We start from the raw sequence: 16,382 nt of genomic DNA, 5'->3' as shown, positions 1-16,382 counted from the left end.
CAAAGTTTCCTTCGTGCATGGAAAACTTGCCGCGCGAGAACTATCGTGTGGGGAATAAATTAAGCGAATTTCGGGTTGCAGCGGCGTTCGTGTAGTCGAGAATTATCTCGAGACGAAAACTTTCACGGATTAAAGCGTAATAATTTAGATTGTGAAAAAGCGACTTTTGTTCCGCTCGTCCCTTTTTCTTCTCCATCGGAAGCGGAGATAATTTGCGGAGTATCGAGATATTCTTACTCTTATAAAGAGCGAGGAATTCGCGAACGCGGTTATTAATAACGCTATGTCTATCAGCCGGCGTAAGTAAAGCTCGTAAATACAGACTGATAAACCCTGGGGAAAGGAGCAGAAAGTTGTACGGTCGATCGACTTTTACGAGATTTCTTGGCGAAAAGAAATTGGGTCGGTCGTTAATTACACCTATTAGCGAGAAATAACATTACAAGAGGGTGGTCGTTAAGGGTGTCGCGAGCAAGTTTCTCGAGTTACGTATTCCTGGCGGCGAGTCTCGGTCTCTCGAAAGCGTAAAACTGTTAATTATTTATCTCTTGGGGGGAAAGGTGTCTGTTTTATGTAAACGGTACGTCTAAACCGGTAAATTATATCTCGCAGCGGAACCGAGTTATCACCGGAATTTTATTAGCGCGATACGTACTTTAATTTTTGCCCTAAACTGCCGTACATTTTGCCTCTGTCTTTCATCTCGGAAACGACACGCGACAACGCGACGCGTTATGCCGCGTCGAAGGATTTCGGCTTTAAAGCTTATCGAGGAGGACAGCGCTGCTCCAACTTTTCCTAGCTTCGGTTTACAGGTGAGAAAAATGATCGCGAAGAACCGGTATATATTCTCCTAACCCCGAGTCTCCAGCGAATCTCTCCATCGGTACCGTGTGCGTTCACCGAGAAACTCGACAGCTTTTCCACTCGCTTTGCCGTCGCGCGAGAGAACGACCAGAAGAGAGGGATAGAGCGGTTTGGCGCGACTTTGTGCCTCGAATAACGATCTCGAAGCTGAACGCTGCTTATTAATTTGGTCGAAACGCCGAGAGGATGGCTCACGAATTCGCAACGATATTGCCGCGGTACGGCGCGGCGCTGCGGAAACGCGGGCCAGACCGTTTTATCGCTTCAATTTCCATGGTGTAGGGGGATCAGGTCGTATAACGATACGGACAGGCAAGAACGAGTCGGCGGAAATTAGAAGCGCGTTCCGCTCTACGCGCTCTCTCCGTCAGTCAGTCGGCCGGCAGAAGGGGGCGGCGGACGGAAAGTTACGCAGATTCTCGGCAATTCGCATTCAGCTTTTTCAAGCATCATCGTGTGCCGGGCTTCGTACGTTGCCCCTTTTACCGGTGCACCGTGCGTCCGTATATTTTATTAAGCGGCAAACAAACGAAAAGAAAAAACAAAAAAAAAAAGAAAAAGAGTTGTTTCTAGGCTGAAAGTTCGTTGGGCGGTATATCTCCGTGTTCGCCGAGCCACCGGTCTTGCGCGCGCGAGAAATCGTCGAAACGTTCGGGGCACTGCTGAATGTCCTCGAAGCCAAGATAAATATACCACGGGCGTTATTGTCGGGAAAGTTGCGAAACGCGAGGAGCGCGTAAATCGGACCAGATTAAAGTCGAAAGACCGTTGTTGCGAGCAGGAAGTAAGAGGGCAAGAAGTAAGACGAGATACCGAAGAGGAAAATGCATTAGAATCATTCGAGATTCTTGCAAACTAGTTGGCCGACTTGCGCGGCCTTCATGAATGCGTAATTCGTCAAAGATTCCGTGTTTTGTCGTGCACTTTTCGCGCTACCGTCTCCACTTTCCAAGTGAAAACGGATCTTCCGTTCGACGGATACTCGCGAAATTGTATAATCGCGTGCACGATACAATAGCGATATTAGCGCCGGTAACAAATATTTATTTATTTATTTATTTACTTTTACGGGATAAAGCCTTGGATCGAAAGAAAGATTAGCTTGGAAGACGGAAAATAGGACGGTAAGTACACGTACGTAAGAGAAGAGAAAAAGAAAATACATATGTAGATGGAGTAACGAGACAGGAGAAGAAAGTACAAAAGGACAAAGAACAGGATATAGTAATGTAGGATGGTCGGAAAAGATGCTCGAGAGAATGTCTCGAGTCTCAAGGATAGCGTGGGTTGACCGAAGATATCGTTAGTCGACTATGCTCGTCGATATGCAGCTCGTACGTCTTGCGGACAGGTTTGCCAACTGCAAAGGAAACGGTCGATCCGGAGAAAATTCATCGAACAAAGTTCCGGTCGACCATACCGTGCTTGGAGACACGGTCGTCTCGGAATTTGACCAGAGATGGAAGACGAGAAGTCCCGTTTACTTTCATCCGAGAAGTTGGACTTTGCGTGGAACGATTCGAGTACGCGTTTCGGGCAGGTGAAACAAAATCGTTGGAAGAAAACACGTTTAACGCGTAACGAAAGGAGATTCTTCGTTTTGCGATCGACGACTCGCAAATTTGTCGAGGGCCGATCGCTCCTAGATAGCGGGATAACGGAAAGGTGGAAGGTAGGCCAGAGTCGAAGGCAGTTTGCCGGTTATTTTCTCGGTTGGACCGATCGATCGCGAGAGCCCGCTCCTCGAACAAACGTCGACTGTAGAGAGGGGTGGGGAGGAGAGGGTTGTAAAGAGCAGCGACGGCGTCTATTACTTTGCTTTTTTACTGTTCGAACGATCCTGGAATCGGCCTGCTCGGCCGGTGACGGACCACGAGGAAAAAATGGGAGTCGTTTGTTCAAACGCGACGAGGGGATCTTTCTTCAAAGTGGTTTCGAAGATTGCACGGGGGCGGCAATGGAGAAAGAGAGAGAAGGAGGCGGCCGTAATAATCAAAGACATTCTTAAACGTCTTATCCCGGGGCTAATCTCGAAATTTTTCTCTCCTGGATGTCGAGAAGGAAAAGGGATTTCTCCGGGCGGAAAAAAAACGCCATCCGCTGGAACGACTGCCGATGTTGGTCGATCCGGATCTAGAAACGTCGGATCGAGGAGGATCTCGAGAAACGGAGAGTCGCTGTGCTGTGCTTTGGAAACTCGATGGCGGGGCCGAAGGCGGAGGCCAGCGAGACCAGATACACGAGGTTCGTCGTCGTGTTTGCAGCGCACGCGAATGAAAAAACACGATGGAAAGAGAGCAAAAGGTCGTGGGAGCTGAAATATACACGCGTCCATTCATCCGGATGAAAAGGTTCGTTATAGGGGCAATTACCGTGGTGGTGCGGTGCGCTGACCTCTATCAACGGCCGCACCCCCGTTCTACTACACCTTACCCCGACGCGCCTTACTGTTCTCTGCATTTTAGATTAGTTTAAAGTCGGCCGAAGCGAGCGAAAGCAGCCGCCCGTTGCTCGATAAGAGGATTAACCGATAGGGTAATAAGGAGGAGGCCACGCGAACCTTCGTTCCTCCCGACTCTTCCTTCCTTCCTTCCTTCCTTCCTTCCTTCCTTCCTTCCTCCCTTCCTTCCCTCCTACATTCTCCCCCTCCTCCTCCTCCTCCTCCTCCTCTTCGTGATCCAGTCTCCGCCTTTCCCTTGCTTCGAACACGCTTCGTCAACCCATCGGTAAAGTAAAACCATCATCTTGCGAGACGACCGATGCGCTTTCTCCGTCTTCGTTTGCTTCGCGCTTGCTGCCCGAACGAATGGACAAACAGCTGTTCGTCGATTACAGGAGGACAGATTTTCTGGTTAGTAATTCGGATATACATAATATCGAGCTGTGTCGCTCGATTCGGAATACACTCGCTGGCTGATGAAACTAATTAATATGATAATTATCGAAGCAAAGAATTATTATCACGTTGACCTATTAAATATCGCCATATATTACGCATTGAATATTGCGTTATTACGCCGAGCCGTAAAATAATCCTATCGTGGGGAGTAAATGTTAATAAATTCAATCGGTTAAACGAACGGTGCGCATCCGACTGTCGGAGATGGTTGGTTTCGAAAACGTAAGAAGACGAAGACAAAAATAAACGCGAACAAATGTGATCAACGAACGACGATATACGTAATATTAAATTGGCTGGTTTTTAATGGCAGAACGGCGAGTTTCGCGACAAAGGATCGAACGATTCGGCTGGGATCGATAGTTTCGACGAATTTCGCTTCGAGATACACGGTTACTCGTATTCGTTGACTAGTGGAAAATGAAACGAGAGAGAAGAGAAGAGAAGAGAAGAGAAGAGAAGAGAAGAGAAGAGAAGAGAAGTACCACTGTAGCTCCGCGCGTCCATTTTGATACCATACTCGCCTATATACCAGACGCGTATGTAACCGAGGTACATGGGACTACATGCACGTATGTAGAACCGTGCGCGGGTACGTCGGTAGATAGGGTCGGCTGTAGAGTGGTTAGAGGGTTCAGAGGGATGGAGGTCGCTCGAGGGTGGTGTAGGTAGGGTAGGCGGTGTAGGTAGGTGGCGAGGTCGGTCGACGAGGGTGAAATAGAGGGGAAGGTGGTGAACGTTCCACGAGGGTGGGTAGAGGTGTGGTTGCTTTAGAGGTGCGTTGAACCCAACCAACGCAGGTAGGTTGACATCAGCGTGCCTTGTTCCATTGAAACGTGCGAAATCCATGCGAAATTCACCCCCTGCGTTCCTGCTTTCCCTTCCTGTTCCCTTCGTCAGCCACGAACAGAAGAGAAGAGAAGAAAAGAGAAGAGAAGAGAAGAGAAGAGAAGAGAAGAAAGGAAGAGCAGTGCGTGTTTTTTTCAAAACGGAAGGGTCGATATTCCGTTTGGTACGGTTGGATCAGAGGGAAGACGGCGAAAAGGAGCGAACGCGTGAAACTGTGACAGCGCGCGTTGAAAATATACCTATCGACGTTGTCATCGATAATGCGTGGAATCGAATTTTCCAGGCGGACGAGTTGGTTCGGTGGCAAAAAAAAGTAAAAAGTAATTAAGGCTAACTAGACAGCCGTGAATCCATCATATTAGCCATGGGACTAATCGGTTGTACAACGGGCCGCGCGGACGACAGGAACGCGCAATTTCGAATCAATCTCCGGGGATATCTGACAGGGGCCGGTCCTCGTTCGTTTTTCTCCGGCTGCAGACAAATCGATAGCTCTATACGGCCAGAGCGAAGCCGCGCCACGCCGGTCTGCGACAAACGCGAAACACCATTTCCGTGGAAAGCAACCGTGTAACCTACACGTTGCTTTCGCGTAACCGGAGCCCCGAGGTCACGCAGACGAAACACCGGTTCTCCCTTAAACGCGATTAACGTATCGCTAGCTGGGAAAAAGGGAGAAAGAAAGAAGGAGAGGGGATAAGAACGAAGATAGAAAAGGGATTCGCATCTCGTGGAAATCGACACGGTTCGATCCGCGTTTCAGCGAGCTTTCCGCCGTCGGAATCGACAATTGCCGGAGGAGGACCTTTTTGTCGAGCAAAATAAATAGACATTTTTTTCCTCCTTCGTTTTTCAGTATGTTTACCAACCCATTTTTCTATTCACCGTCGCTTGCGGCAGCGTTCGATTCGGAAACGTTGACTCGGGAACATTCGATTTGGGAAACGTTCGATTCCGAAATGTTTTATTCGCTGACGCTCGGTTCGGAAATGTTTGAGCCCGGAGATGCTGAATTCTCGAACGTTCCATTCTCGGAACGCTCGATCCTCGGTGACACGGAGTTTAGCGATTCTCGAAACCCGGCAGAATCTTCGATTCGAAAGTGTTTGATAGACGTGCCCCGTATATCGTGCAAACACTCTTTTATACGAGTTTCGTGTATCTTTCTGCCCTCGGTTGTGCGACCAAAGTGCGCGATCGGTGTTTAAAACGAAACTTTCTTCGGGAAAAATCAGAACGCGCGTTACAATTCATTTACCAAGGAAATAAAGGCAAGGTCGATTTTGCAGCGAGCTCGCCGTTTTCCGGGAACGCGCTGATATCCAAACAAACGGTTTGTATAAATTTCGAGGAAGGAGTAACCGGTTTACGATTTCGTCTGGCAGCAGCCTCTCGCGAATTATTCGCGTCGAAGAATTCCGATGGACAGGAAAAGGGAAGGAAGGGCGGCAGAGGAAACGTATCGGTACAGGGCACCGAGTTAATTACATTAAAGATTCTGTACACAGATAAATTAGCTGCTTCTCCGTGCAGATAGTAATTATCGAGGTGATAAGTGGTAATAACAGTTTTACGCTAGTTTCAGCCTCTACCTGCTTCAGCTAACCGTTAACGAAGAAGACGCGGCAGTTAAAGCACTCGTTATCAAACAGCTTAACCCCGTAACTCCTTCGTGATTAAAAGCGTCCCTATTAAGTATCGTTATTCGTCGCGTTATTAGGGCGATACAGCTCGAACGTAATTAGCTCCTTGTGCAAATAATATCGGGTTGTCCGATATTTTGCGCGGCGGATGTCGCGCAAAAAGAAGGAAAACGACGAAAACGACGAAAACGACGAACAAAGGAAAGAACGAAGGCGGAGAGGGGCCGGAACAAAGCGTGAGTCGGCTTAATGCGCGTACCTCGTTTTTCGGTTCTCTCGATAACCTCGAAAGCTCGTCGTTGTTCTTCGTAACGACGTCGTCGGCCGGCGATATTCCACGTCGTTAAAACAACCGGGACGAGTCAACACGGAAGCTTTCTTCCTTTTTTCTCTCGTGGAACGGACGCTCGCGAGGAACAAAGTTGCCCGCCTCGTGCTCGGGCCACGAGCAAACGTTTTAACGCGATTGAAAAAGTTGAAACTCTAACGAGTGACGAACGGAGCGACACCGTCTGTGGCGCGGTGCCGCGATCGTGGCCGACCAGCTTAATGAAATCGACCGCTCGATCGTGTCGTGTCGCTTCTGCATTCGCTTCCGCGATATCCACCGCGATCAGATATCGACAACGCGACGACTCGAATCCTCCGATTCTACGGGTCGATCGCGGTGGTTCGTGCTACCGTCCCAAGGAAATTTACGTTCCAAATCTGGCAGGGATTTTCGCGGATCGTCGACTGGATATCGTCGCATTACCGATACAAACGAAAACGCTCTGTAAGCTCCTTTCGCACGTCCTTTACACGGATTTTCGTTTAATCGGTCAAACACCGATCTCTCTTCCTCTCTCTCTCTCTCTCTCTCTCTCCCGAGTTGCCGAGTTTGTTCACAGACCATTCCACACGCCCTATCTCGACCAGGTCTTTCCCTCTATCGGCTTGTACAGTTTCGGCTGAATTCATCGGATCGAAAGCTTCCGTCGCGCGGCATCACGGCTCCGCCTCTGACTGTTCCAACTTCTTGCAAATGTCAAGGCGAAAATCATCCGGCAGTCTACGCTTAGAATATTTCGCTCCTTCGAAACGCCATCCTGTCGCCTGAGTATCGCTCGTTACTTCGATCTGATCGATACGCGAAACGGTCGAACGGTAGACGCGTTTTATAGTTGCCAGCCGTAAGCTGTAACGCTCGGATCGAATACTCGTAGATCGCTTGTCGGAATGGAATAGCGAAATCTCGATAACGTTGACGAATTTTCAAACGCGACAACCAAGAACGCGACAACCACGCCAATTACGCATCCATATTGTCGCGTACTGTTGCACGGCACGCAGACTCTAGATACGTCGAGGTAACGCCAAGGGACGAGAATTTATCAGCCAGTTATACCGCCCACGACGTAACTAGACCATACACTCGTACACGTCGTTAACGCAAAGATAACGACACGGGACGACAAAGTCGAGCGATGTTCCGCTCGGTGTCATTCCGCCAGTCTTATCGGCCCTCTCCTAGCGACTGCCGCGATAAACTCGCGTAAAAGTAGCAGCTGCGAGCCGACTTCTTACTCAACAACGACGACGTATCCTCTCGACGTAACTATATTCTTTCGAAATAGCATTTCGAAATGAAACGGAGAGAGTGCGTCAGAGCGTGCGTGAAGAGTGCGCGCAGAGTGCGTGGAGCGTGGCAATTTGCCGCTCTTTCGGATCCGAATTAATCGCCAACGTTAAATTTTATCTTGCGACGTTACCGTATTTCTAACGTTTCTTCTTCGTCTAACTTGGAGAGGAACTCGACTGCCGGAGAAATGTACAATTTTCAAAGGACACGAAACGACTTTGGGAGAATTCCGTTGAAAAAGGCAACTGCATAAATTCTGCCTGCTAGCCGTTATCGGCTCTCAAAGACCGACACGCTATTCTTTCAGCGGCAATAAAGAGAGAGCAAAGTTGGTAATGAAAGAACGATCGTGCCAAGGAATTATTCGCGAAACTGAAGAGGCGAGCGAATTGAGCGGATTTAAACGGTGGAAAAAATCGAAAGACCGAACGAACCAGAGATAAAGAGGAAGATAGATAGATAGATGGATGGAGAGAGCGAGAGAGAGAGAGAGAGAGGGAGGGAGAGAGAGAGAGAAGCAGTGGCAACGGCAGCAGCCGAGGGCAAGACGTTAATGGCCCCATGTTGAAATATTCCCGCGTGCCAGGGGTATCCCGGTTTCGGTGCACGGCTAATGTTATTGGCCTGTCGAGATAGGGGCTTATCTAGTTGCGGGTATACGGCCACCGACACGCACGTGCCGCAACAGTAACCGGCGCCTTTACTCGCTGCACAATGGACACGCAACGTGCACCGACGCGATTATGGCCCTCCCTCGATTTAAACGGTACGACGAAAAACGGTTCTCGCTAGGAAAACGTAACCGGGTTACAGTGGATTTTATTTCTGTCTTAAAGAAGAGCTAGCGATATTGGGAGAGTCGCCGTGCGCTTCCTTTAATCAACGATATTGGAAAGCCGTATCTCGGATTAAATACACTTGGGCGTGGAAAAGAAAAAAAAAAGAAAAAATAGAACGTTCTACTTTTCCTCTTGTTTTTCGTTGCACGCGATGGTATTATCCTGTCGAACTACAACGAACGAAACGATCTCGCTAGAGAGAAAAGTCTGTTTAATGTCCGTGTATCGACTCTTTGTACCGCCGCTCCGATTACTTCTCTTTCTCTTCGTAGGAATTGTCCGCGTTGGTAAAAGCTCGAGCAAGAAACAAATGCAACGGGCATTCGTCTTCCGGACGAATGGAAATTCCGAAAAGTAGCATCCTTGCGAGAGGCCGATGCGACGCGATGGCCGAGCGACGCGAGGGGCGCACCGCAGAGCATTCGCTTATCTACTAAGTAGTTAGGCCGTGCGATGTGCACGCGTCAGACCGGCAAACTCCCGCAAGGCTCTATTGTGCTGGCGACGCGCATACGTTTCGCGCCACTAACGATTCCTATCTCCTTAGAAATTTATGTCTCATTCATAGCCCGTGACTCTCGCCGTGTTCTTCAACGTGGCGCAATTACCACGCCTCCGCGTGGATCGCGTTCCGACTTTCCACTCGTCCACGACTGGAAAACGGCCGTGTCCGATTATTATCGCGATTGTTTGCTCGTCTCGCGCGAGAACGAACAATCTGTGCGCCAACGGTATGTATACACGGCTTGAACGTGGTATAAATCGCCTTTGTTCGTTACCGAAACCATAACCAAATCAAATTTACAATGTCTCTCTGGTCCGTTAAACTGCTTCGATCCCTTGCTCGTTCCCTCGTAGAAACGACAGCCGCTACGTTCAACGTCGATCGACTAAACCGCGATTCCTCTGATTATCATCGAGCAAATTAGAAACTGACAGAATTAGAAACCGTTTAAATCTTAGTTATACGGTGCATTTACACCGTAAGTGGGAATTCGAGGCCGATCGATTCGCAAAGCGGAAATACTCCGATCGAATAAATGTCAATGTGAAAAAATATCAACCGATCGGGAAAAAGCTTTAGACTTTTTTTCAATGTTTATTCAGTCAGCATCTTGTTCCCTTTGGAATCGATGAAATTCGCGCGATATCAATGACTCGAAAATTTACGCGTCGCGAAATCCCACTCGGAGTAGCGAGTGCTTTGAAAACGGCGCGTCATGTAGAGTGACATCGCAGCCAAGCTTTATTTCCCTCGAATTTCAATCAGCTTCCAATGGAAATAATACAATGGCGTTTTATTTCGTTGCGTCAGTTCGTTAATCGCGCGACGCGTTCCACTCGAATAAAGCGCCCTTCTCCCCATTACAAATTTTAATATTCCTTCGTTTTCATCGGATCTCTGCCGTAGCGAGTCGCGCGTTCCGGCTATTACACGCGCCGCATCGTTGATTTAAGCGGAAATTTCCCAACGCTTTATGCGGTCCCGCTAACCTCCTAACGCGTTCGGTGCCATCGTTTCAGCGAAACATCGCGCGCCCTGATAAAAAATAAAACTGTGCTTTGCGTTTAATAGAAACGTCGATGGGCAACATATATGGGACGGGAGAAGGATTCAACGAACGGATAAGCCTTCGTTGGTGCCGCTTCGCGCCGCTTCTACGCCATTTTCGTTCGTTAAATATTCCTTAGGTCGTTCCGATAATCGAACCGAATTCAGATCGAACAACGATATCGAGCAGCGTCGCGATAACGCCGACAACGCCAGGGCACGATACCGAATTTCAATTAATGCGGCGGCACAGCATCGAATCTGCGTGAACGGGCCGATTATTAATTAACCGCATACGCGTGTATTAGCGGCTAGTGGAGTTACACTTGGTTAAGCGGACGATTCCGCTTCGATTCGTTCGAGCGGAAACCTTTTCTCGGCTCGAAATCGATCAACGTAATGAAATTAATTTGCCGACTGTAACGTTTCTCGGTTTTAAATTAACTTTTCAACCCACTATCTATGTGTGCAAACGATGAAGCGGTGTAATAAAAAAGGGAGGAAAAGATAAAAAAAAAAAAAAAAAGAAAGAAAGGAAGAATAGAGAGAGAATCGAAAAGCTTCATGGAGCAATTTCGCCGGAGATATGAGCGGAGAGCAAAGCTGGAAATTGGATCGAAATTCGCTGGTAAGTAATAGTTGTTGTTTCTAAACGCGCGTGAAAACAATTCAACGAGAACACGATTGATAAAAATAGTGGAGTACTCGGTATTCGATATCCGCTTGTCTCCGCGTAGTTCGCGTAGCGACGTTGGCGTTAGAATTAATTATCGGTACCCATTTTGCGCGTTAAGCTACTTCCATCGTACAACGGTTATACCGTAATTTTTAGGGTTACGTGCTGGCACAAAAGACGCTAAAACCCCTAGCAGCCACAAAGTAGGTAGATAAGTAAAACGATAAAACAGCCCTGGGCTCTGGTTCTTTTGTTTTTCTTCGGTCAAGCCAACCCGTAGGTCTCTGCCGGTTTCCCTCCATCTTCGTTCTCCTTTCCTTCCAACATCGTATATCCCCGCTGTATCCGTGTCTCCTTCCGAAAGATCGCGAGATAAGCTCGCTGCTCGAAAGTTGCGCGATATTTTCAACGTTGGTTGAAATTAGTGGAGCTCGCAGGCGAATGTCCGATAACGGTATCTCCGTTTCCGTTATCCGGTTGGTTGCCGATCGCGATAACGCTATCTCCGTTACCGTTAACGTTCTACCCTTTTTCGATCGGTTATTACGGTTTTTCTAACCTCCGCCCTCCTCTTTCTCCGCTTTCTCTTCCTCGCCAAGATGAATCGCAGCAACTTTTTCCAACCTGTTAACCGGTTTTCTTCGTTCATTCTTTCCACGTTCGGCAACATAGAGGAGGAGAAGGGGGGGGGAGAGACGAAAACGACGAAATCACAAATCAAAATCGGAAATAGAGTTAAAGACGCGAAAAACCAGCGATCCGCCTCGACGAGGCAAGTTTTAAAGCACTCGTTAATTTTTCGAACGCATGGAGATGCAGGGAACGGCGCGGCTCCGCTCATCGACGCTAATCGTATAACAGTTGAAAAAAATCGCGGCGAACGCGACCAGATTTAAAAGATTAACGAACACGAACGTCTGTTTTGCATTTTGTATGCGTATTGTACCGGCCGGTTCAGCGCCGCTTGTCGCCGGTAGTCAAACGAACGGGAGTGGAGAATTAACGCAATTAGCGATGCTACTACCGTTCTCTGATTATGTCCGTTTAAAAAGAGGCGTTTCCGCGTACACGAAATTTCTATCGCGCTGAAGCTGTTTTCCGCCCGTAGAAAAAGATCGAAATTAATCGCCAACGACCGAGCGGCGTCCCTTTGACAAATAATAAAATCATCCGAATCAAATTAATTACGTTGTTGCGTAAAAGCGGCTTTGAGTCGGCATGTTAGGTCGTGACATTTCTTCGATGCGACGAATCGTTCGACCGTTGCGAAGAATTGTCGTCTACGAGAGTTGCGTGGTTTCCACGTGGTTAATCGAAACGTGTTAACGCGCGCGCCTGTTTTCTAAGTAGAGACGTCTGTCCTAACTTAGCTGGCAATTTTTCAACGTTTTTGGAACGTTAGAGAGTTCCATTGCGTTCGAGAGTAGCCAAGAGCGAGAAAAACGTGGAATTTGCAATGAATTGTAACAACGAATTGCTATAATTCGAAAACTTGGCAGCTATCGAGTTATCAATGTTTTGTTTCGTTCGCTGAAAACTTTCTTCGAGTTGGAAACTCGATATCAGCAAGGAGTTCGCGTTACGCGAAGGAAATTTTCTAGGAAACGCTGAGCGAAATATCTTGTTACCCGTTAAATTTAGAAACGATAGAGGTTAATAGATTTTTATTTTCCTGAAATTCTGCATCCGCATAGTCGCGATACAAGATACTAAGATTACAAGGAAACTAAGGATTAACGATCTCTAGCGATATTTACGAGCCATCTCGAGTTAAATATTTACGCGTTCGTACGCGTTCAAAGGTTTTGATTTTCTTAGTAGAAGAAGGAAATGAAATGGAATTTCCTATTCGAGCAAGCCGTTCTATAACAAAAGTTCTCTCGCGACGATACTTTTGCAAGAGGGTTTCAGGGATAACGAAGATCTAGGTGAAAACTGCGCTCATTTCGGAAACACGCTTTCCACGATGTCGGAGAAAGTAGGAAATCTCGAGATTTTCGATCGAGGGGACCCGATGCACGCGAATGTCCTCGTGCTCTGCTTTCCTTTGTAGTTTACGTATGCCACTGGTATTTCGTTGCTCTTGGACGCGACTCTCGCGTCTCCTACGTAGCGATTCGTGATAATCTCACCACGTTTTTACGTCTAGCCAACGTATTATCTAAAAAAAAATTCGCTAATCGCGTCGACTGAACTGCCTAGATTCGCAAACGGACGTCGAAGCTTTCTCTTTGCGGTCGGAAAATCGTTTGCAACGCTCGAAACATTACCAGCAAAAAGATGACGGACAAGAATTTCGTCTCTGAAATTCCTTCGAAGCTATTTTTCGTCGTTATGCCCATCGAATCGAACGCGGTATATTCACCGAATACCGAACACCCGATACGACGCGTGTCACCCTTTCAACGATAAACGAATTCTCGTTTCCTCACCTGCGAAATTCGCTAGATGCACGGCATCTCTGATAATTGCTCGATCGAATTAACTGGCGATTAAGAAACGTCTATGAATATGTTTGACGGGGATTCGGACCGAGGCCTGAAATATCCAGCGAGTTAGTTCCTTGGAACTATCGATAAACGGCCACGAGCTACGAAAAATAATTAAAGACCGTGGCGTTTCACGAGGCACGTGGCGGTGGTGGTGGTGTTGGTGGTGGTGGTGGACAGTGCGGAATCGTTCGAAATTTTCTCCCTGGAGTTACGGTCGTTCCGATCTTCGATTAAACTCGCTTAGTTATTGCGTTACGAACCGTTTCGGAACGGTCGAATCGACGGAACGGGGTGTTACGGCTGGTGGAACGAGCCGCGTTAAGGAACCAACGAGTCGTCGATTTTCGATGAAAGAAATCGCCGCAGAAGATATCGTTCGAGTCTAATATATAATAATTATTTGCAACGATTAGATACGCTCAGCCAAGTCGTGAAATTTCTGTTGTCCAACGCATCAAGGTTGCAAATCGAGAAAACGTGGAAATTACGTTCGGAATATGGAAGAAAAGTTTAAGAAGCTTTCGGCTTTAATCGCGAGCAACCGTGGCGTTTGCGACAATTTCGACAGCGAACTCGACGGTCGTCCAGTCCATTCAACGTGAGAACGTGAGTTTCTGCTCTTAAAATCCGCGTTATTTTCTCCATTAAACTTTCCAATTTCGAATTTGTCTCATCTACCGACGGTAAATCGACAAAATTGGCCAATTATGGCATAATTAGAACGGCACTGTATCGCCGAGAAAGCATTTATCGCGTGGCAAATATTCGTAAATATAATATAAAAGCTATAAATTGGAACGCGTGCGATCCAAGCGTGCCACGGTTCCCAAGATTCTGCGTGTTTCCCTTCCGCGATTCTAAATACATGTCAATCCCGTTCAAATTACGGGAAATTAAATGGAAATCTGCGGCCGCCAATTAATGAGCGATATCCAAGAATTTAATCCGAACGCGCGATCGCGCCTACCGTAATTGTTTAGCGCCGCGGTACATTGCCGCGGTGCATTGCCACGATTAAAATGAAAATTGACCAACGTATGATCGCGAGGGAGGGCGATATCGTGGGAATTCCGTGTCCGCGAGTGAAAAACATTTGTAGATAAATCCGTGAACTCTGGGAATCGGAGGTCGAAATTCGATATCGTCCGGTCTGCCGCTTTATCCGAGGCGATTGTGAATTTCCATTGATCATCCTTCCGTATTAAAACGATTAATAACGTTTCCGTAGAAATTTCAGCACGTTGCGTCAAATTCGGTGATAATTTGTTTAATTGAACGGCAAACGCGAATAACTTAAAGGATGATCGCTCAGACGGTAAACGCCGTGCAAGCGTAGCGCAGCGTCGAGTTTTCCAGTAATTATCTTAATTGTGCCAACTGCAGATGCGACCGAGAGCAATGAAAGTAATTAGGATGGCGCGCGTCGATAAAGAAACATCTGCTCCGATACGTAAGTCACTGGCGGAATCAACTCTTCGTTATCTCTCGCCATCTTTTAGACCGTTGCTAAATTTTCTTCCTGATAAGACGAACAACAGCCCAATCGTAGAAGAGATCGACCACCACCTCGTTTCGTCTCGACTACAAAAAAAAAGAAAAAAGTCCAAAAAAAGAAAAGACGAAGAAAGAAAGAAAAAACAATCTACAAATCGTTCCGAGAGATAGTTCGAAGTAAAAGAAAAAAAAAAGAAAAGATACAATAAGAGAGAGGAAAGAAAGAAAGAAAAAAGGTGGACGAGGAAGGTAAGAAACAAAGGGCGAGACGGAGCGACGCGTTCGCGGGTTGTACGTCGACAGGTAAGCCGGAATACAAATTGCGCGACGGTTCGTTAGAGACAAGAAAAGGGAGCGTATCCCGTGTACCTTGAGAGCAGCGGGCCACGCTTCGTTACTCATCCGTCGAGTGGTCCTAAAACAAAAACGACAACGGATGCAATTAGATACGACGCGACTATCCTCCCTTTCTTTCTCATCCACCGACTACCGCGCGTACGTGTGTATTACGCGTGGCGGACAGTCGCGGCGATAGAAAGGGAGGGTGGAAGGGGATAGGTCGAGCTACCTCGAGTCGAATTTCCTATTGAATTTAGTAGCCGAGCTCGCGAGAGATTCGTAATATTAGGTCGCGGTCTACCCTCGTTTGCGCACCCCCGAGGAATCCATTTCCGACTTTTCTCCGCTACCGGTTCGTACCGGTGCCCTGGGACTCATCTACCCGCTGCCCCGACCACGGAACGGGCGAAACCTCGTTTGTCACGACTCGTTGTGCGCCTTCGTTTTCCAATTCCTACGTTATCTACGCTATCGGACGACAGCATCGCGACTAGAAGATCTAGAAAAGCGGCCAAGTTCGCCACGCGTCGCATTTTTCGAAGGATCGGAACGACGAGTGGAGACGATTTCCCAGCAGCTTCGATAATGATCCGAAAGGAAGTTGCGGTCGTCGCGTATGCGAGGGAGGAACGTTCTCGTTCCGAAAGGGCAATCTCGCTTCCCCGGATCGAAGCTTCTCGACAAAAAAAAGACAGGACTTTCGAGCCGAGGAACGTCCCTTTCCAGCGTTTCACGTTTTGCTCGTCCTCCGTGGACGAGCAAATGTCCTCTTGCGCCGTCACCGCGCTTCTAAATCGATCTTACGCTCCCTTTCTCCGCGTCGCGCTCTTCCTCCGTGCCACGTTTCGAAGACTATCCGTCGATGATAATAAAAATTGTTCCAAAGTCGGAGCGCCTCTGTCGATCTATACTCCGCCCGTCGATCTATACGGTTACAACCAGAGACCCGTATTCAGGATCTGGCCTTTTAACGTTTTTAACGAGCCTCGTTCTTGGATCGCGCGTCCCCTTTCAAACCTATCGCGCATACGTCTTTCTCCGTAATTTCCTCCAACCTTTGTGCATCGGACTCTTTCAACTCGGCGTGCTCCGACAACTAACTCTGCTCCGT

The 16,382-nt window shown here is 47.8% G+C and overlaps 1 protein-coding gene across 1 annotated transcript in view; it reads right to left on the bottom strand.

Annotated features, from left to right (window-relative positions):
* Window positions 1-15,364, bottom strand: part of LOC100741202 (leucine-rich repeat-containing protein 24-like) — a 68,269-nt gene extending 52,905 nt beyond the window's left edge. The window contains 1 exon segment of the mRNA XM_024371678.2: window positions 15,302-15,364. The gene's annotated coding sequence lies outside the window, so the exon portion shown is untranslated.
* Between the last annotated feature and the right edge of the window lie 1,018 nt (window positions 15,365-16,382).

Source organism: Bombus impatiens, unplaced genomic scaffold (assembly GCF_000188095.3).
Source record: "Bombus impatiens unplaced genomic scaffold, BIMP_2.2 scf_1503, whole genome shotgun sequence".
In the NCBI taxonomy this organism is placed as follows: domain Eukaryota; kingdom Metazoa; phylum Arthropoda; class Insecta; order Hymenoptera; family Apidae; genus Bombus; species Bombus impatiens.
The sequence above is the reverse complement of the archived record's forward strand: the minus strand, read 5'-3'. Positions and strand labels throughout refer to the sequence as shown.